Source organism: Balaenoptera physalus (assembly GCF_965194825.1).
Source record: "Balaenoptera physalus genome assembly, chromosome: 17".
NCBI classification, from domain to species: Eukaryota; Metazoa; Chordata; class Mammalia; order Artiodactyla; family Balaenopteridae; genus Balaenoptera; species Balaenoptera physalus.
Window position 1 is genome coordinate 10392776 of NC_138895.1, and position 23286 is coordinate 10416061.

A 23286-nucleotide genomic window follows, 5' to 3' on the forward strand; every position below is an offset into this window, starting at 1 on the left:
CTCCCTGTCCGTTCTAGTTTGAGCTTTAAGCTCTTTTACATAATACTAGCTTCCTCTGACCCCAGCCAGTTTCCACTCTCTGCCCCACTCCCTCCTGGGACAGTCTACTCTGCTCCAAACTGTTTTGCTTGGCCTGTGTCACTCACCGTCTAAGACTCTTCTTATACATCACCTCTTATAAGCAGTCGCCTCTCCAGCCTCTCGCTCCCAGGATAGCTGGATCTGGTGCCTCTTCTCTATCATAACACTTCATTTCACATGGTACTGAAGTCAGCTGCTTGTTTGTCTCTGAGCTCCTTAAAGGTAAACTCTACCCTATCTTGTTTGTTTTTATTCTCCCAGCACCCAGTGGTACCTGACTCTGCAGAGGGTGCTTGTTAAACGGTTGCGAACCTGAATACCAGAGGCAATTTTATAATATCCTAAATACTATTCCTGCCTTATAGTCACATCAGAGGGAATTTTCTGAGCTCTTGAACTGCTTTAAACAGACATTCAGTCACTGAAGGAATAATTGTACACAAGTCAACTATGGAAATCATTGCTTTCAAACAGCAAGTAAAGGAACATTTCCTGGATGGATAGATGCTATTTTATTAGAGTGTTTGGTACATGTAATTAACGAGCTGCTCTGGTAGACATTCTTTGACTTGCTGTTAAATCTGTGCTCTGAATCTCCATTTCTATTCAAATGTAACCCCAGCTGATCTGTATCGCACCTGCGCAACATTAAGAGCAGTGTAGAGAGTGCTGTCCCTAATATCCCAGTGATGGGTCTTTCTGACATTGGTCTGTGATGCCATCAGGAATTTGGGGCCATTAGGAAGAATGTGCAAAAAGGAGAAGTCCAGGGTGATGGGGAATAGAAATTTATAGAAAATGAAATCCATTTATTTAGCATTTCCTATATGTCAGACACTGTATTATCTCATTTAAAATTTAGAAGAACATTTTTCAGTTTCTCATCACCATCCTCATTTATGAGGATTCTAACTCATGTTAGAATTTTATGTATTCCAGAAGGAGCTGCACATCTGGGCAGCTGGTTTGTCCGAGAATTCAGTTACCAGATTAATGGTGACTAATTAATATTCTGCATTGTATTTTGTATTGAGGTGAATTTGTTTATAGTAGAAACTTAAACACACATTTCATGGCATTTTGGGGGGATGTTATTCATTGTTAAGTTTGTTCATTTATGTATCTCCTGGGCCTTTAAAGGATTCAAGTTGTGCATTTTCATTATTTGTGGTGGAGATTATTTCTCCCTGCAAACTTCCCCTCTGGGATTTGCATGGAGACTATTAAAGTGCCTTACTGCCCCAAACAGTGTTCCTCTCTCCTTGGGTTAGGCCCCAAGAGATGCAACAATGATAAATGGTAACTCCAAAATCATCTTCTTAATTTATAGACATGACTTTTGTCTTGAAATTTTGCCTCTAGATAAGCAGGAGTAGCAGAAAAAGGAACTCAGAGAACTCCTCTCCCTTTACCAGAGTCAGTCCTGAGCAGTTAGCCCCAGCTTCTGTCCTGGGATGTACTGTGTTCCCTGGAGCTCACTGCCATAGAAAGGCCTCTACCTCCTTTTCACCCAAATGTCTCAGGAGACCCAGAGACCTCAGGTCATTGAAATCCTTTCCATAAGCCCTTGAAGTTTGAATCTCTCAAGAACCCAAACATCTCAAGGGCCCCTCCAGGCTACTCTGAAATTTCTTCACATCTACAAATATTTTATTTTGCAGGAAGTTAAAGTGGAGAAAGAGAATTTTCTATGAGGCATAGGCATATCTGTGACCATCTCTGCCAGTATTTCTGCCTCCTTGGGGCTTTATCCTCTCTGTTGTGTTTGGCATTTGTTTTCCCCTCCCCAGTCTTCCTGCTGAGCTCCAATGTGTTGATTCTTTCTGTTCCTTAGAATTCTTCCCTGAATTAGTTGGATGACTAAAGTAGGGGACCAGCCCTTCCTACTTCTTAGAGAAACGTCTGATTCCTGCTGTTGAGTGAAGTATCACAGTCTTTATGTCTGACCTTCCCAGCCCTTCAAGGTTGGCTCACACTGGCATTCCAGAAATTTCAGCTGAGTTGTAGGAAATGGGTTAAACTGCCCCCTGTTGCTGTGCGACCTCCTCAGGAGCTTCCTGGTGTAATCTGAAACCAAAGGGCAAGAGAGACCCAAGAAAGAGGCAGACCACTCTAGCTTGGCGGGTGGCAGGTTTAGGAAGCAAGGGAACTTACATAGAGGCTTGTCTTGGGTGGCTGCAAGATAAGTAGATTCCAATAGCCCATTATAGAGCACAGAGCAAAAGTTCAGTGACATTTTAGATGTCTGGGGGCAGGAAGAAAGGAATGAGCTGAAGCAGTAGGTCCTTGAGAGCAGGGAAAGCCCAGGCAAACAAATGGAAGGCAGCGTTTTTGAACTGACAAGCTGGAGGTGGTGGATTCCGGAGGCCCTGGGAAAAATGATTGCTGGCTGCCTTGGATCATGAGTATTAGGCTGTTTCTCAATCTTCTCCCCTTAGTGGTCTCACCACTCATCCTATGAGACCACAGTCCAAGACTATCTACACATGGATTGAGTGAAGACTAGTGTTAGCAAAGCAAACTTTGTGGGGAGGCCGTATTTTCAGATTTCCTTGCTTATTCTCATAGTGAAAATTTTATTTTGTTAAATGTGTGCTATGCAGTATTAAAGTTACCCTTTAAAATAGATTTCCCCTGAAAGTGTGTGTGTATTTATAAATTCATTTTATATTCATTTGATCTTAGTTTTCTATTTTCTTTTTGTTCCTCTTGGTTATTTTAAATGTTGTCGCTAGCTCTATATTTCATCGTCTTTCTACCTTAAGGCTCTTAAATAAAAGTATCTTTTATTAACCTATAAATGTTGTTTTAAGTATGCACACTTTTCTTAATTATGTCTGTATAGGTAGACACATGTTTATATCTTAAAAAACAAAACCTTTATTTTCTCAGGAGCAATCAAGCCTAACAAATGAATGAGAATTCATGGTCGTGTTTTCTAAAAAAGTTTTTGGAATTTGTAATTTGCTTGAAAATAGAAATGAAGTGCCATGTTTCTATAAGTATTTATTCTCAGTGTATTTTGCTTAAATATCAGTACAATGTGTCTGTGAAAATATAATTATCACCAACTCCATCATACAGTAGCTGTCAGAATTTTCTCAGTGTCCACTAAATAGATTTCTCTATCTTTCCTGTCTTTATTTAAATATGACCTCACTTTATTTCCTTAGAGGGAAATACTGACAATCAAAAAAAAGGAAGGAAGAAAGGAAGGAAGGAAGGAAGGAAGGAAACAAGAAAGAAGAAGAAAGGACTTAGTTTCTGCTATCAAATGACCAAAAGAAAGTGTACTAAAAACTATATTTTTATATGAAAAAATAAGATATTCTCTGTTTCTTTGGATTATTCTCTATAATTAGACACCACCAATAAATTAAAATAGAGTCAACTTAGTTGAAGTTGAATTGTTTTTCATTATAGAAATGCTGGCCAAAAGGGAATCTGGAAGACAGAAAACTAAACACATTGTTCAGCATGGATTGAGACCCTGCCGTGTATCAGTCATTGCCAAACACTAGGAATACAAAGGAGAGAGGATCCTTGTCCTTGAGGAATTTATATTTTCTAGGGAAAACAGAGGGAAAAAACCTCTAAAAAAGTAATTTCTATAACTGAAACTTCCAAAAACTTGCATCAGGAACAAATGATTGATATATTTTGGTGGAGGCTTGTACCATGAATAATGGGTAGAACTTTTCAGGTGAGGAAGAAAAGTGTATTTCATGTAGAGACATGGAAACGTGCTTGGGGAACAAATGTGGCTGTTACAGAACGTCATATAAATGGTATCATAAACTATGTGGTCGTTTGTGTCTGGATTCTTCATTTATCATAATGCTTTTGGCATTCATCCGTATTATTACATATATCGCTAATTCATTTTTTTAATCGACAGGGACTATTTCATTGTATGGATATACCACAATTGTATATTCATTCACTAGTTGATGGACATTCGGCAAGCCTTTTTGTGAATGTATGTTTTCATTTTTTTGTCTTTTGATTTCTGGCAGTGGAGTTTCTGGGTTGAATGCTAAGTAAAGGTTTAACTATAAAAAATTGCCAAACATATTTCTAAAGTGGTTGTAGCATTTTTCATTCCCACCAGCAATGTCAAAGAGCATGATTGCTAGATTATATAAAAATGTGTTTAGTTTTGTAAGACACTGCCAAGCTGTCTTCCAAAGTGGCTACAACATTTTGCTTTTGCAGCAGGAGTAAATGAGAGCTCCAGTCATTCCACATCCTCACCAGCAATTGGAGTTGTCACTGTTCCAGATTTTGACCATTCTAATAGGTGTATAGTAGTATCCCATTGCTATTTTAATTTGCATTTCCTGATGACATATGATGGGGAGCATCTTTTCATATACTTATTTGCCATCTGTATATTTTCTTTTGTGAGATGTCTGTTAAGGTCTTTGGTCCATTTTATAAAACTTGGGTTGTTTGGGTTTCTGTTGCTAAATTTTAAGAGTTCTTTGTATATTTTGGCCAACAGTTCTTTATCAGATGTGTATATTGCAAATATTTTCTCCCTGTGTGTGGTTTGTCTTCTCATTCTCTTGACACTGTCTTTCAAAGAGCAGAAGTGTTATTTTATTTTATTTTTTTAACATCTTTATTAGAGTATAATTGCTTTACAATGGTGTGTTAGTTTCTGCTTTATAACAAAATGAATCAGTTATACATATACATATGTTCCCATATCTCTTCCCTCTTGCATCTCCCTTCCTTCCACCCTCCCTATCCCACCCCCCTAGGTGGTCACAAAGCACCGAGCTGATTTCCCTCTGCTATGCGGCTGCTTCCCACTAGCTATCTATTTTACGTTTGGTAGTGTATATATGTCCATGCCACTCTCTCACTTTGTCCCAGCTTACCCTTCCCCCTCCCCGTATCCTCAAGTTCATTCTCTAGTAGGTCTGCATCTTTATTCCATCTTGCCCCTAGGTTCTTCTGACCATTTTCTTTTCTTGTTTTTTAGATTCCATATATATGTGTTAGCATACAGTATTTGTTTTTCTCTTTCTGACTTACTTCACTCTGTATGACAGTCTCTAGGTCCATCCACCTCACTACAAATAACTCAGTTTCCTTCCTTTTTATGGCTGAGTAATATTCCATTGTATATATGTGCCACATCTTCTTTATCCATTCATCTGTTGATGGACACTTAGGTTGCTTCCATGTCCTAGATCCTGTAAATAGAGCTGCAATGAACATTGTGGTACATGACTCTTTTTGAATTATGGTTTTCTCAGGGTATATGCCCAGTAGTGGGATTGCTGGGTCGTATGGTAGCTCTATTTTTAGTTTTTTAAGGAACCTCCATACTGTTCTCCATAGTGGCTGTATCAACTTACATTCCCACCAACAGTGCAAGAGGGTTCCTTTTTCTCCACACCCTCTCCAGCATTTATTGTTTGTAGATTTTTTGATGATGGCCATTCTGACTGGTATGAGATGGTATCTCATTGTAGTTTTGGTTTGCATTTCTCTAATGATTAATGATGTTGAGTGTTCTTTCATGTGTTTGTTGGCAATCTGTATATCTTCTTTGGAGAAATGTCTATTTAGGTCTTCTGCCCATTTTTGGATTGGGTTGTTTGTTTTTTTGATATTGAGCTGCATGAGTTGCTTGTATGTTTTGGAGATTAATCCTTTGTCAGTTGATTTGTTTGCAAATATTTTCTCTCATTCTGAGGGTTGTCTTTTCGTCTTGCTTATGGTTTCCTTTGCTGTGCAAAAGCTTTTAAGTTTCATTAGGTCCCATTTGTTTATTTTTGTTTTTATTTCCATTTCTCTAGGTGGTGGGTCAAAAAGGATCTTGCTGTGATTTATGTCATAGAGTGTTCTGCCTATGTTTTCCTCTAAGGGTTTGATGGTGTCTGGCCTTACATTTAGGTCTTTAATCCATTTTGAGTTTATTTTTGTGTATGGTGTTAGGGAGTGTTCTAATTTCATTCTTTTACATGTAGCTGTCGAGTTTTCCCAGCACCACTTATTGACGAGGCTGTCTTTTCTCCACTGTATATTTTTGCCTCCTTTATCGAAGATAAGGTGACCATATCTGCGTGGGTTTATTGCTGGGCTTTCTATCCTGTTCCATGGATCTATATTTCTGTTTTTGTGCCAGTACCATACTGTCTTGATTACTGTAGCTTTGTAGTACAGTCTGAAGTCAGGGAGCCTGATTCCTCCAGCTCCATTTTTCTTTCTCAAGATTGCTTTGGCTATTCGGGGTCTTTTGTGTTTCCATACAAATTGTGAAATTTTTTGTTCTAGTTCTGTGAAAAATGCCAGTGGTAGTTTGATAGGGATTGCATTGAATCTGTAGATTGCTTTGGGTAGTAGAGTCATTTTCACAATGCTGATTCTTCCAATCCAAGAGCATGGTATATCTCTCCATCTATTTGTATCATCTTTAATTTCTTTCATCAGTGTCTTATAGTTTTCTGAATACAGGTCTTTTGTCTCTTTAGGGAGGTTTATTCCTAGATATTTTATTCTTTTTGTTGCAATGGTAAATGGGAGTGTTTTCTTAATTTCACTTTCAGATTTTTCATCATTAGTGTATAGGAATGCAAGAGATTTCTGTGCATTAATTTTGTTTCCTGCTACTTTACCAAATTCATTGATTAGCTCTAGTAGTTTTCTGGTAGCATCTTTAGGATTCTCTATGTATAGTATCATGTCATCTGCAAACAGTGACAGCTTTACTTCTTCTTTTCCAATTTGGATTCCTTTTATTTCTTTTTCTTCTTTAATTGCTGTGGCTAAAACTTCCAAAACTATGTTGAATAATAATGGTGAGAGTGGGCAACCTTGTCTTTTTCCTGATCTTAGTGGAAATGGTTTCAGTTTTTCACCATTGAGGACGATGTTAGCTGTGGGTTTGTCATATATGGCCTTTATTACGTTGAGGAAAGTTCTCTCTATTCCTACTTTCTGGAGGGTTTTTATCATAAATCGGTGTTGAATTTTGTTGAAAGCTTTCTCTGCATCTATTCAGATGATCATATGTTTTTTCTCCTTCAGTTTGTTAATATGGTGTTTCACGTTGATTGATTTGAGTATATTGAAGAATCCTTGCATTCCTGGGATAAACCTCACTTGATCATAGTGTATGATCCTTTTAATGTGCTGTTGGGTTCTGTTTGCTAGTATTTTGTTGAGGATTTTTGCATCTATGTTCATCAGTGATATTGGCCTGTAGTTTTCTTTCTTTGTGACATCTTTGTCTGGTTTTGGTATCAGAGTGATGGTGGCCTCATAGAATGAGTTTGGGAGTGTTCCTCCGTCTACTATATTTTGGAAGAATTTGAGAAGGATTGGTGTTAGCTCTTCTCTAAATGTTTGATAGAATTAGCCTGTGAAGCCATCTGGTCCTGAGCTTTTGTTTGTTAGAAGATTTTTAATCACAGGTTCAATTTCAGTGCTTGTGATTGGTCTGTTCATATTTTCTATTTCTTCCTGATTCAGTCTCAGAAGGTTGTGCATTTCTAAGAATTTGTTCATTTCTTCCAGGTTGTCCATTTTATTGGCATATAGTTGCTTGTAGTAATCTCTCATGATCCTGTGTATTTCTGCAGAGTCAGTTGTTACTTCTCCTTTTTCATTTCTAATTCTATTGATTTGAGTCTTCTCCCTTTTTTCCTTGATGAGTCTGGCTAATGGTTTATCAATTTTGTTTATCTTCTCAAAGAACCAGCTTTTAGTTTTATTGATCTTTGCTATTGTTTCCTTCATTTCTTTTCCATTTATTTCTGATCTGATCTTTATGATTTCTTTCCTTCTGCTAACTTTGAGAAGTTTTATATTTTAATGAAGTCCAGCTTATCTGTAATTTCTTTCATGGATCATGCTTTTGGTATTGTATCTAAAAAGTCATTACCTTCTTTCATTTCTGATATTAGTAATTTGTGTCCACTCTCTTTTTTTCTTAGTTTTCCTGGCTAGAGACTTATAGATTACTGATCTTTTCAATCAACTTTTGGTTTCATTAATTTTCTCTATTGATTTCCTGTTTTCAATGTTATTGATTTCTGCTATACTTATTATTTTTTCTGCTTACTTTGGGTTTAATTTGCTGTTTTGTTTTGTTTTTTTCCTAGTTTCCTAAGGTTGAAACTTAGGTGACTGATATTCGATTTTTCTTCTTTTCTTTTTTCCCCTAGTTTTATTGAGATATAATTGCCATACAGCATTGTGTAAGTTTAAGGCATATGGAATAATGGTATTACTTATATATGTTGTGAAATGATTACCACAGTAAGTGTAGTTAACATCCATCATTTCATGTAGATACAAAAGAAAAAGAAAAAAAATTTTCTTATGATGAAAACTCTTGGGATCTACTGTCTTAACAGCTTTCAAGTATACCATACAACATTGTTAACCATAGTTATAGTTTTGTACATTACATCGCTAGACTTTATTTATTTTATAACTAGAAGTTTGTACTGTTTGGCCACCTTCATCCAATTCCCCCCCCTCCTCACTCCCATCCTCTTCTTTTCTAAGGATGCATTCAATGCTATAAATTTCCCTTTAAGCACTGCTTTCACTGCATCCTACTAATTTTGATAAGTTATGTTTTCATTTTAACTTAGTTCAAAATATTTTTAAATTTTTCTTGAGATTTCTTCTTTGACCCATGTTATTTAGAAGTGTGGTTTTTAATCTCCACATATTTTGGGATTTTCTAGTTATCTTTCTGTTATTGATTTCTAGCTTAATTCCATTGTGGTCTGAGAGCAGACATTGTATGATTTTTATTCTTTTAAATTTGTTAATGTGTGTTTTATGACACAGCATGTGGTCTTTCTTGGTGATTGTTTCATGTGAGCTTGAGAAGAAGGTGTATTCTGCTGTTGTTGGATGAAGCAGTCAATAGATGTTAATTATATCCAGTTGATTGATGGTGCTGTTGAGTTCAACTAAGTCTTTATTGATTTTTTTTGGCTGCTGAATCTTTCCATCTGTGATAGAAGGGTGTTGAAGTCTCCAACTATGATGGTGGATTCATTTATTCTCCTTGCAATTCTATCAATTTTTGCCTCACATATTTAGATGCTCTGCTATTAGGTGCATACACATTGTTGTGTCTTCTTGGAGAATTGACCCTTTATCGTTATGTAATGCCCTTCTTTATCCCTCGTAACTTTCCTTGCTTTGAAGTTTGCTCTGTCAGAAATTGATACGCTACTCCTGCTTCCTTTGATTAGTGTTAGCATGGTAGATATTTCTCCATCCATTTAATTTTAATCTATATATATCCAATATATACAATGTGGGTTTCTTGTAGATGACATATATCTGGGTCCTGTTTTTTGATCCACTTTGACAATCTCTGTCTTTTATTTTATTTATTATTTATTTTTTGGTTGCACCATGCGGCTTGCAGGATCTTAGTTCCCTGACCAGGGATCGAACCTGGGCCCCCTCAGTGAAAGCCCCTAGTCCTAACCACTGGACCACCAGGGAATTCCTGACAATCTCTGTCTTTTAATTGGTGCTTTTATACCATCAGTGTTCAAAGTGATTATTGATATACTTGCATTAATAACTACCATATTTGTTACTTTTTTCTAGTTGTTGCTCTTATCCTTTGTTCCTCTTTTTGTCTTTCATTATTTTTCTGCCTTTGGTTTTAATCAAGTATTTTATATGACCCCATTTTCTCTCCTTTTTTAGCATATTTGTTATACTTCATTTTTTTTCCTATTTTAGTTCTTGCCCTAGAGTTTGCAATATATAGTTACAATTAATCCAAGTTCACTTTTAAATAAACTTTGCCACTTCACTTGTAGTGAGTACCTTATAATAGGAAAATTACCCTAATTCCTTCTTCCTCATCCCTTGTATCATTGTTGTCATTCATTTCACTTACACATAACCATTTACAAATATATATGTAATTGTTGCTATTATTATTTTTTTTAAATGTTATCTATTAAGAACCAAGAATAAGAAAAATAAAAGTTTTTATTTTGCTTTCACTTATTCCTTTTTCAATGCTCTTCCTTTCTTTATATAGATCTGAATTTCTTACCTATATTATTTTCCTTCCTTCTAAAGGACTTCTTTTAACATTTCTTGCAAGGCAGGTCTACTGGCAATAGATTCCCTCATTTTTTGTTTGTCTGAGGAAGTCTTTCACTTTTGAAGGATAATTTTGTAGGATACAGAATTCCAGGTTGGTATTTTTTTCTCTCAACCCTTTAAATATTTCACTCTACTCTCTTCTTGCTTGCATGTTTTCTGAGGAGAAGTTGAACATAATTCTTTTCTTACATTTTTTTCCCCTCTGGCTTCTTTTAGAATTTTTCTTTATCTTTGATTTCCTGTAATTTGAAAATGATATGCCTAGGTGCAGATATATTTTCTTTTCATTTATCCTGCTTGGTGTTCTCTGAGCTTCCTGGATTTGTGGTTTGGTGTCTGACCAGTTTGAAAATGTGGGAAAATTCGCTCATTTTTGTTCCAGATATTTCTTCGGTTTCCTTATGTAGTTGTCCCACAGTCCTTGGATAGTCTATTCTGTTTTATTTTAAAGTTTTTGCTATCTTTTATTTTCAATTTTGGAGGTTTCTGTTGAGATATCCTTAGAGATTCTTTCCTCAGCTGTGTCCAGTTTACTAATAAGCCCATCTAATGTATTCCTCATTTTGTTTCTTTTTAGTTCTTTGTTAGGATTTCCATCTCTCTGTTTCCCCTGTTTATCTTTTCTTGTATGCTGTCTACATTAGAGCCCTTAGCATATTAACTACAGTTATTTTAAATTCCTGGTCTGATAATTCTAACATCCTGGTCATGTCTGGTTCTGCCACTTGCCCTTTCTCTTCAAATTTTGTTTTTTGCTTTTTAGTATGCCTTGTAATGTTTTCTTGATAACCAGACATGATGTACTGGGTAAAAGAACTGCTGTAAAGAGTTCCCTAGTAATGTGGTGATAATGTGTGTTTGCAGGGGAATAATTCTATAGTCCTATGATTAAGTCTCAGTCTTACCTGAGCCTATGCCTCTAGACTGTGAACCTCACAAGTATTTCTCAGTTTTTTCTCTCCCCTTAAGTCGGACAGGATGGCTAGAATGAGCTGGAGTTCAGTGTTTCCCTTCTCCCATGTGTAAGTGTAGAACTGACTGGAGTTGATTATTTTCCTCCCCTAGGTCCATTATGGTCTGGTAATACCTCAGCAGATTAAGTGCTGGTTAAGTACTTTCTCCTAAGGATAGGCCTTTTTAAGCACAGTTCATTGCAGTGCCATTTACAATAGCCAAGACATGGAAACAACTTAAATGTCCATTGACAGATGAATGGATAAAGAAGATGTGGCAGATATATACAAAGAAATACTACTCAGCCATAAAAAAGAATGAAATAATGCCATTTACGGCAACATGGATGGACCTAGAGATTATCATACTAAATGAAGTAAGTCAGAAACGGAAAGACAAATACTATATGATATCACTTATATGTGGAATCTAAAATACAACACAAATGAACTTATTTACAAAACAGAAACAGACTCAAAGACATAGAGAACAGACTTGTGGTTGCCAAGGTGGAGAGGGGTGGGGAGGGATGGATTGGGAGTTGGGAATTAGTAGATGCAAATTATTATACATAGAATGGATAAACAACAAGTTCCTACTGTATAGCACAGGGAACTATATTTAATATCCTGTGATAAACCATAATGGAAAAGAATGTATACATATAAATATACACACATATATATATAATGTGTATATGTATATACATATATATACATAATGTGTATATATATACAACTGAATCACTCTGCTGTATGACAGGAATTAACACAACATTGTAAATCAACTATAGTTCAGTACAATAAATTTTTAAAAATTAAATAAAATAAAGTTTGTTTTAGCCATTAAAAAAAAAACCCCAGAGTACTGTGGTTTATTTCCAGTTTCTTTTCTTTTCTCCTCCCCCAACTGGAAGCAAGAGGGGATTTTTCTCCAGTATTTACAGTGAGAATCTGGTTGAGCTCCTGGGGGTAAAACTCACAAAATGTGTGGGGATCCCTCTGTGATAGGGTCTGCCCAAAGTTTTTAACTCTCAGACTTGTCCACACTGAGCTTCCAGCAACTTTTTAATTATAGTTGAGGTTTTCCCACCCTGGCACTGGTCCCTGTGGCAGTTTATGCTCTTGACTATATGTGACTCCCTATACTCACCCATCTGTCTCTCCAATGTTGGGGATTTGTCCTGTGCCCTCAACCTCTCTTATGAATCCATGAGGAATTGTTGATTTTTCAGTCTGTTCAGCTTTTTACTTGTTGCTATGATGGAGTGACTTCCAGGCTCCTTGCATATGGAACTGGAAACCAGAAGTCTAATTATTTTTAAAATTCTATCTTCTCTTTCACTTATATTAGCTAGATTTCTTTGTTATAATAGTTATTTGCAATAATGTTCAGGATTTGGGTTTATTTTGGCTTTCTCTTTGTTAAGTACTATTATAAATTCTTCTTTTCTTTTCTTTTCCTTTTTTAACTCATAGCTTTTCTGTTCCTTAGATTTAATCATTTGTAGACTTTGCACTCTTTGGTGTTCATGTGTCCCTTCTTCCTTCATTTGATTCCTGTGTCATTTGCTTGTAACCCCATTAGTCTGTGATAGTGTCCTTGAGTTCTGGAACAAGATGTCTCAGGCAGGTCTATATGTTATGCTTCAGACTTGTAATCAGCCACTTATCCAAAGAACCCTGGTATTTACGGAGCACAGTCTACATATAGGAGCACTCATTGCTACCGGGGGTGTCATTGCCTTCAGGCATTTTAAGTGGACAGAACTAGGGAATACATACTTTTTAAAGGAAAAAATCATGATTTAATAGTATTTCCAATTCAGATTTAACATTACAAGTTTTTGCTGTGTCATTTTATTTTTATCCCTTATTTTCGTACGCAGAAATTCTTAATTCCTAACACAGCAACATAATTACGTATTTGCTATATTCTACCATATAAAAATGGGCCACATTATTAATTATATAATTCAAGCTCTTTGCATTCTTACTGTTTGATGCTTGTCACCTTGAATTTTATATGTCAGATGATAATATTGTTATCCTTGCTTTCTTTATTTATAGACTACATATTTATTTTTAAACTCTTGATGCCATGGTTTAGGTGTGTCTTGTTCAAATAGCTTATTGTTATAATTTGTGTCCGTCTATGCATGTATACGTGCATATGTGTTTGTATTCACAGAGGCATCACTGCATCTTCCCCCTCATTCTAACACTCTTAGTCTTTTAAATAAAGCCTCAGATATGTTATAAATCTATACTTTATAAATTAAATATGAACTAAATATATTAAAACATGTATTAAATATATTTATTATATCAAATTATAGTAAATATTATATAATATATATAATTTTGGTTATTAGGTATTTAGGGTGGACGGAGAGGTGAGCAAATGTTCTTATAAAATAATAAATATGTTTATTCAATAAAATTTAGAAAATGCAGAAGAAGAGAAAAAAGAATCACCGACTCTCTTACTCCCAACAACTAGACAACCACTGTTAACCATTCATTCATAAATGCCTATTAGGGGTTTACTATGTGCCTTTTGATATGTTTCTTTCCAGTCAAGATTATACAATTAAATAATAATTAATAATAATGGATTACATTTTTTAGTGCTTATATTTTACCAGGAAATATTTACAGATTATCTCAGTTAATCCTCATAACAAACCTAGGGAATAGGTGATATGTTAATACCACTTTAGAGATGGAGAAAGTGAGTTTCAAAAATGTTAAGTGACTTGTCCAAGATGTCAGTATTAACATGGCCTTGGAAAATGGGGAGAGGGGAGGGTCGGCCCTCTGCCCGCGTTGGAGCAGGGTGCCCGCGGCGCGCTGGAGAGTTCACGGCAAATCTTTTGATTAAAGCATGGAATACGGAAAACAAAAGACTTCAGCTAGTGCTTTAGTCTCATCTGAAATTCTACAGGCGTAGAATTATAAGCAGTATATAAGCTTATACTGCTTATAAGCAGTATATGGCAGAGTTTTAAGCCAATCTGAGAGTCTGTTTTTCCGTAGAAATTTCAAGCATTAGTTTTGACTACCACTTGCTACGGAACGTTCAGTTGATGAAACTGAAGGTCTTTCACTCAGAAGAAGTAAATCAAGAACCCGAGGCTCTCGTACTCCTGAGCTTCTGTGAATGGCCCCGGCGCTCCTAACCACACTTCCGGGTAGGATGTCACTGAGATCCCTGGAGCCTCCTGCTGCTGTCTCTCCTGGGTTTCCTGGTGATGTGGTACCTCGGTCTTCCCCACTACAAGGTGATAGAACGCGTGAACTGGACGTACTTCTGTGACTATGAGCCCATTTACAGACAAGACTTCCGCTTCACACTTCGAGAGCATTGGAACTGCTCTCATCAAAACGCCCGTCTTGTCATCCTGGTGACCTCACACCCCTCAGATGTGAAAGCCAGACAGGCCGTTAGAGTTACTTGGGGTGAAAAGAAGTCTTGGTGGAGATATGAGGTTCTTTTTTTTTTTTAAACATCTTTATTGAAGTATAATTGCCTTACAATGGTGTGTTAGCTTCTGCTTTATAACAAAGTGAATCAGTTATACATATACAATATGTTCCCATATCTCTTCCCTCTTGCATCTCCCTCCCTCCCACCCTCCCCATCCCACCCCTCTAGGTGGTCACAAAGCACCGAGCTGATCTCCCTGTGCTATGCGGCTGCTTCCCACTAGCTATCTATTTTACATTTGGTAGTGTATATATGTCCATGACACTCTCTCACCCTGTCACATCTCACCCCACCCCCACCCCATATCCTCAAGTCCATTCTCTAGTAGGTCTGTGTCTTTATTCCCGTCTTACCACTAGGTTCTTCATGGCCTTTTTTTTTCTTTTTTCCTTAGATTCCGTATATATGTGTTAGCATACTGTATTTGTTTTTCTCTTTCTGACTTACTTCACTCTGTATGACAGACTCTAACTCCATCCACCTCATTACAAATACCTCCATTTCATTTCTTTTTATGGCTGAGTAATATTCCATTGTATATATGTGCCACATCTTCTTTATCCATTCATCTGTCGATGGACATTTAGGTTGCTTCCATGTCCTGGCTATTGTAAATAGAGCTGCAATGAACATTTTGGTACATGACTCTTTTTGACCTATGGTTTTCTCAGGGTATATGCCCAATAGTGGGATTGCTGGGTCGTATGGTAGTTCTATTTGTAGTTTGAGATATGAGGTTCTTACCTTTTTCTTATTAGCCCAGTAGGCTGAAAGGGAAGACAAAGTATTAGCATTATCCTTCGAGGATGAACACCTCCTTTATGGCAACATAATACAAGATTTTTTAGACACATACAATAATCTGACCTTGAAAACAATTATGGCATTTAAGTGGGTAACTGAGTTTTGCCCCAATGCAGGGTACATCACGAAGACAGACACTGATGTTTTCATCAATACTGGCAATTTAGTGAAGTATCTGTTAAATTTAAACCACTCAGAGGAGTTTTTCACAGGTTGTCCTCTAATTGATAATTATTCCTATAGAGGATTTTAACAAAAACCCCATATTTCATACCAGGGGCATCCCTTCAAGGTGTCTCCTCCCTACTGCAGCGGGTTGGGTTATATAATATACAGAAATTTGGTGCCAAGAATCTATGAAATGACGAGTCACATAAAACCCATCAACTTTGAAGATGTTTATGTTGGGATCTGTTTGAATTTATTAAAAGTGGACATTCATATTCCAGAAGACACCAACCTTTTCTTTTTATATAGGATCCATTTGAATGTCTGTCAAAGCAGATGCATGATTGCAGCCCATGGCTTTTCTTCCAAGGAAATTATCACATTTTGGCAGGCTATGCTAAGGAACACCACCTGCCATTTTTTCCCCTTATATCAGTGTTTATTTATTTTTTTGTTTATTTTTTTAGCATCTTTATTGGAGTATAATTGCTTTACAATGGTGTGTTAGTTTCTGCTGTATAACAAAGTGAATCAGCTAGACATATACATACATCCCCATATCTCCTCCCTCTTGCGTCTCCCTCCCTCCCACCCTCCCTATCCCACCCCTCTAGGTGGTCACAAAGCACCGAGCTGATCTCCCTGTGCTATGCAGCTGCTTCCCACTAGCTATCTATTTTACATTTGGTAGTGTATATATGTCCATGCCACTCTCTCACTTCGTCCCAGCTTAAAAATATGGAACGCTTCACGAATTTGCATGTCATCCTTGTGCAGGGGCCATGCTAATCTTCTCTGTATCGTTCCAATTTAGTATATGTGCTGAAGCAAGCACCCACATGCCGTTATTAATTTGACATTCTACCCAAAGCCTAGAGAAGGGAGGGATACTTTGTGGAGACCGTTAAAATTAGACTGTGAAATCTCCAATGGAAGACTCCTGGGAGGGTCATCGTGTGGCTTACACAGAACCGAAACTCATGAAGAGCCTGTAGGCTAGATACTGGAGGGTTGCACTTGACCTGTGGTTTATTTTGACAACAATCAAGTCAGGCCTTTTAAAGATGATATTCAGAGGAATTAAACATCTTACAAAGGAATAGGAGGTTTTTGTTAATAAAACAAACAATTTCAACATGTCATTCTATAGATTAGAATTTCTTAAATGGGTTTCATTGAATTATAAGCTCATTTGTCCATAACAACAAAGCAGTGTGGAGTATTATTCATTGAACAATCTAGTCAGTTCAGGGTTTTGTGTATATCTTACATGGATTACAGTTTTTAAAATACATAGTTCTGTGTAAAAAAACTGAAGTTATACTGAACAAAATTTCATCTGTTTTTGGTCATTTGGAAGATACTTCAGGATGTTTCAGTATTTCAGAGTTATCAATTATTATTTAATGTTACTTAGAGTTTTGCACTTTTATGGGTGTTTGAAGTTATGGTTGTTTCAATACTGTATAAACATAATAGTGAAAATCACTATATTTAAACTTCTTTTCCAGTTACTTCACTAATGAGTTAATTATGAATAGTTCCATTAATGTGTAGTCATTGGTCATTATTGCATATCAGTAATCTCTTGAACTTTGATAAATATTTTGTCATGGTAATATAGAGAAGAATTAAAGCAAGAAGATCTGAATTATTGTCTTGTTTTTAAAAATATAATCCCCGGTGTTTTTAGATGTCACTTCATCTGTCTCATTTTTCCACCTGGAAATTAGGAGTAGTATAGAATGCCAGGCAGCATGTTTCCTTTTGGAAAGGACTCAGAAGCCAAAAAGAAAAGAGAGAATGTGGTGGCCAGAATATTATGAAAGGAGTGTCATATTTTAGTGATTGAGTTGGAAAGAGAAGACTAAAAATTCGAGCTGCATTGTTAACTGCTCCGCGTTTTTTCTCATTAATAATCAGTTTGAGAATAAAAAGAAAAAAGAAAAAACACTGCTGCTATTGTTATTAGTTTCACATCAAGAGAAAAGCCCTACTATGTGGTCTAAAATCAAGTCTGATTTCCATGTCATGGAGAAGCACATTTTTTCATAGGAGTGGTGATGTAGGTCACCTTTGACCTGTTAGTTGGTCCAAGAGGAGCACTCCCTGCCCCCATATTCTTGGGATTGTGCAATTTCCCATTAGGCCTGATATGGGACAAGTGATTCCTTTCATCTGGATTACATGATGGTGAAAGATCAAATCTGTTGGCAGAAAATATGAACTTGAAAGTGTATAGTCAGCTCTTGTAATGCTCATATATTTATAATTCTCCTATAAGAAAAGCTTAATTTCAGTTAGAACCATTATAATGTTTGATTCTTTATAACAAGGCTATTTCCATTTCCCGCATCTCAGACCTGATCCAGTTACAATAAAATCAATTAAATGAAAAAAAGAAAATGGGGAGAAATTTTACTGGCTGAACTTCCAGTGGAATGAATTATTTTGGGCTAATTTTCTGCTATGGTTGTGAGAAATCAATAGATTTTGCAGAATTTTGAAAAGCAGCCTTTACTGATTAAGAACATGTTTGGCTGCCTGCAACAGAAGGAAAGTCAATTATAGCGGCTTCATACAACATACGTTAAGGTTTTCATCTAACAATTAAGCCTAGACCCAGGGTGGTACAGCACATTCTATCATTGTTCCAGGCTCTTTCCTCCTTTGTACTTTCCTTGACACACGGTTTTACCCTCATGTGTGTCACCACATGGTCACAGAATGGCTGCTTCAGCTCAACCTTCGTGTCTGTGTGTCAGGCAGTCACTGAAGTGGGAAAGAAATCCACAGAAGCTTTCTGCTTATATCTCAATGGTCAGAAATATGTCCCAAGGTCACCCTTATCTGTGATCAAGGTTGGAATATGGAGGGTTTATTTTTCTGGGCACATTTCCACCTTAAGTAAAATCTGGATTCTCTCCTGAAAAGAGAAAAGGAGAATGGATAATAGGCAACAAGCAAAATCCACTACCTCATGTATATTTAACAAGTAGTTACATGAAAATAAATTTCATAATAAACTCAGTCTCTTGAGGCAGAGCAGGATATCTGCTTTTGGGGAAAAAGGAGTATGGGAAAATATAGTGCAGTGCTATAGCACGTGGAACAAAACCCCTTGCTGTTGAAATTTGAAGAGAAACAAAGTTCATCCGTTAACAAGGAATTTCCCAGTTGTGTGGTTTGCCCAGAGGATCAGATACTTTGTGAGCTCAGCATTGATCATCCCGCACTTTACAGCTCTCTGCAGTGTCATTATTATGGTTCATTATACTGTTTGCAACTATCTTGGCCAACCTTGAAGATGAGTTCAAAAAGGCCTCGTCCTGCAAACACTCCTCCAGCTCTGCCTACGCTGACTAAGTCAGCTAGGTTTATCTCCCATCAGCAAGTCATTAGGTGAGAAAAGCACTAAAGGAACTCAGGAGCTAAGGATGTTTTAAGGATCTTTGGTGCATCTACTGTCAGTGCATCGGAAGCCTCTGATCTGGGTATTTCTGTCCTATCGCCAGTGAGCATTGCTGGATTCTGCCAGCTGTTAATCCCTGCTAAAGTGCTGGTGGATAAGTTAAAGCAAAGTGTCTCAGATTCTTTTCCACCAGCGTACCCTTAAGATATGGAACTAAACCGGGGAAGGTGTTGTGTGTGTGTATGAGGTGAGGTAGGGCGACAGCAATGCGCGTGCGCGCGCGCGCGCGCGTGTGTGTGTGTGTGTAAAGCATGCCACCTAGCATGATTCACTTTTATTCTGGGAAACATCCCACAATTTACCTAGTGGGGAGGGGATTCTTCCACTCTCAATTTATAGACTTCTGTTGAAGTTCCAGGGTGGGTGTGACATTTGGCTAATTCTATAGCTGGCCACCATGATTCATTCAGTGACCCAACCGGAGTCAGTGAGATTCAAGGTTTCTTTTCTCCTGAGATTTCTAGGAAATAGACTCTTGCTTTTTTCCCCCTGAGATTAAAGACAGAGAAGATATAAAATCTGAAGCGTTGGCACTCATCTTTTGGTTATAAGAATAAAGTCAGTATGGAGGAGAGAAGATTCTGAGAGAGGATGAAGAAAAACAAAGTCTAGGAGACATCTTTTGAGTCTCTGGACAAGCTGTATCCAAAGCCAGTCCCATTCCTGGACTTTTCATTTATCTAAGCAAATATTTTGTGTGTGTGTGTTTAAGCCACCTGGGTACTTTGTGGCATTTGAAACAAACAAATGAAAATCACTAGCACGAACTCCATATCCTTGAAATTATTTGAAGTTTTGGGTTTCAGCCTAACAATTCACACACACTTAGCATTCTCCTCAACAATATAAATATATATATATATTTAAATAGAAAATGTATTTAAATTTTCATTTAAATCACTTCACTTTCTGCCTCAAAATTTTCAAGTAAAATTTATTTTCCAGGAGGAGATGTCATATTTATTATATAGTTTCTCATTCCCTTGACACAATTCTGCGTGTGCCAGGTGGTAGATCTACTGCAATTTTAGAAACATAAGCTTGAAGAGCTGTGCATACAAGTATAATAGGGAACTTCTGAATACAAAAAGTTTTCAGGACTCAAAAACATGGAATTAAAATGGTAGGATAATAGACTTTGGCACAAGAAGACCCATTTGGGACTTTACAAATAGGCAGCACTCACTCCATCCACAAATAAAGTGCTTTTTTGTAGAGGAATACATAAATATAAAAATTCCATAAGCTAGTAACCAGTGGGGTTCACAATCTGAATTTTAACAACTTTATTGAAATAGCTCTGTGTAAGCAGAGATATCCCACGTTATAAAGTGTGACACCTGACGTTGAAGGAAACCAAGCATAATGCTAATGCTTCTGGGAAGTGTGTTTCCTTTAAAAAAAAATCCTCAGGATATTATTTCCCTACAGCACAATGTGTTTTAAATTATGGACTACTGAGACCAGTTTTTTCACAAAGTTAGTTTAAACCCCTATTTTTCAAAGGGTTCAGATTTGAGGTGGGTGTGAAAAACAGCATAGATGCTTGATTCATGCTCTGTGAAAGTCCTTCTTTCCTATCCAGAGCCCAATGTGCATAAACTGAGGAAGATTGCAGATGACCAAGACATCAAGCCTTTCATCAAATTTCTTTCAAGTGAACTTCTTAAGCAGAAGTTCATTTACCATAGAGTAGAATACATTTGATTCAAAGGGGTTATTTCAACATCTGTATGATTCCAGAAATCCTGAAGAAATGAGGAAAATTCAACCAAGTATCCTGATGTCTTTGTTCACTTATTAGGTAATACTTCAGTAATGGAAGGCATAAGGATTTTTGTCTTTACGTCTTTATTCATTGAATCTTAAGGCAGCACTGAATTCTAGATACTATGGGATCTCTTCTGTGGTCACTAGTCTAAAGAACCTCAATGAAGGGCTTCAACATTTCCGCCTCTTTCTCTATATTTTATTTTCATGAGCTTTCTTCACATAGGAGGCTCTAGAATACTATGCAGCGGTCATAAAGTAGAGCAAATAATTTAATATCCCACCTCCAAATCTTCTGCAATAGCAAAATCTTAGCAAGAAAGGAGAGTATCACTCTTCATCTTCAGCTCTCCTTCATCTGACCTGAAGGGTACTGGCTCCAACATTTGCTGTTTTGTTTTGAACCGCAGTATTATATTTGAACATACAATGATTTTTTTCCCTTGACTGAGCCCTACTTTGGTGATTTTTTTTTCCAGTCAAACTAAGGAACTTAAGATCACTTTGCTACTACAAGGATAAATGGGCAAGAGAAGTATCTTTCTGACATCAGGAAATATTTGCAGGGATCGTTTGTGTCCCAGGACCCTTTTGGATTTAACTTATCCCCTGAAAAAGAGAAAGTGTTGTTAGCTGTCATTGCTAAGAATAAGACGTCTATGTAGCTAAGAAAATAGCTACAAAAACGTAATATTTTCAGCAATATACGTAATGAAGACATTGAGAGCTATCTAGAATGTTTTATTCATGTTTGAATCACAAGAGGATTTGTTTTTCACTGCATGCAGTAAGAGCAACCAAACAAAAGTATTCAAGAACTCTGTTTTCCCATCCCTTATTTTCTCAAGTTGTCCTAATATGATGATGTGACTTTGATCCTTGGTGATGGTAACTATTTGGGTGCTTCTCAATCTTTGTATCCACTTAAATACTCCACAAAAACTATTGAATGTGCTTTCGAGAATCTTATCTTAAAATAATGCCAACATACTAGTTCTTTAAGGATATACAAATGAAAAGGCGTGCTTATATTCATGAAAATTCTGGAATAGCAAATATCAGTTATGTGCTCTAGTAATAAAAGGACATCAGTTTTAAGAAAATGGCAGTGCTTAATTGAAGTCTACAAAATACGATTTGATCCTATCTCCCCCCTTAAATCTTCCAATGAGAAGTAATGAGTGGGTCCAGAAGCCCAAGCAGAGAAAAGAAAATTTATATTTATTAGATGTCTACCATGTTTTAGGTACTTTACACATATCAGTTCATTTATATTTATATTTTTTATTATAGAAGCAAATGAGGACACGTGCATTAATCCAAATAATTCTAGTGATTCAAGAACCACAAAACAAAACAGGGAAAGGAGGTAACAATTTATGGCAAAGCCTTGATAACTATTTTGGAAAAATGGTGATATGTCTGAACAATGACAAACATGATGCTGTGACTATACAAGCCCTGGTTCCATGGCAACCCTGTCCCAGCCAATTGTGAAGAAGGCAGCCTGGTGATGGAAGAAGAAAATAAGATCTAAACTTTCAGACACTCCTTAACCTGCTCCTCTTCCTGGAAATATGTTATATTCCAATTGCTATCTTTACTTCTTATCCATACATCCTCTTCTTCTGTTTTTTGGTAAAACACACATTTTAATTTATCATTTGATTATAGGTCAAACAGTTCAAAAGTGCTTCTGAAGAAGTTCTCCCACCCACCAACTCTATTCTTACTCCCCAGAGGTGATATTTTTTTGTGTCTGTTGTTAGCTTCATCGGTTGTATGCCCATAATTTTAAATAGCATTGTTATACTCTTACTTGTTGATTTTTAAATAGCATACTGTCCTATGATGCCACATGATGCAAGATAAAGATTTAACTCACATAAACTATCGGAATGGTGAGTGCATCTGGCAGGTAATTTGCATTTCTCATACTGATATTAAGGTTACACTAACCTCATTAATGGATTGGAAGACATCCCCCCTTTTTTATCTTCTGGGAGAGCAAGCATAACATAAGAGATATTCACCTTTAAACTTTGGTGGAATTAACCTGTAAAAACATCTATTTCAACTTCTTTAATAGCTATAGGACTTTTCAGCCTTTCTTATTCTTCCTAAATCAGTTATACGTTATATCTCACTAGGATTTTGTTCATTTCACAAAAAGCTTCAAATTTACTGGCAAAAAAACCTCAGAATTTTCTCTTATGCATTAGTATCTTTGTAATTCCTGTTATATCTATACTATTTTATCCCTAATTTGGTTTATTATTATTTTTTCTTTTTTTTCCCCTTAAACAGCATAGTAAAGATTTTTTACTTTATTAGCCTTTTAAAAAAATTGTTTTGGTTCATCTTCTGTATTGAATCTTTTTATTTTTATATTCACTGATTAATACTTTTATTACTTGTTTATTAAATATTGGTTG

The 23286-nt window shown here is 36.5% G+C and overlaps 1 long non-coding RNA gene and 1 pseudogene across 4 annotated transcripts in view; both read left to right on the plus strand.

Moving 5' to 3' along the window:
* LOC309646931 overlaps positions 1-23286 on the plus strand; it is a 312876-nt gene that overhangs the window by 272405 nt on the left and 17185 nt on the right. For all 3 annotated transcript variants that reach the window (XR_014255667.1, XR_014255668.1, XR_014255669.1), the window contains one exon: positions 1916-4060. This is a non-coding gene — a long non-coding RNA (uncharacterized lncRNA). The remainder of the gene's footprint in view (positions 1-1915; positions 4061-23286) is intronic.
* On the plus strand, positions 14222-17260 carry LOC309646912 (UDP-GalNAc:beta-1,3-N-acetylgalactosaminyltransferase 1-like; annotated as a pseudogene). Its single transcript, XR_014268653.1, has 2 exons — positions 14222-14638; positions 15374-17260. The product of XR_014268653.1 is annotated as a UDP-GalNAc:beta-1,3-N-acetylgalactosaminyltransferase 1-like (transcript).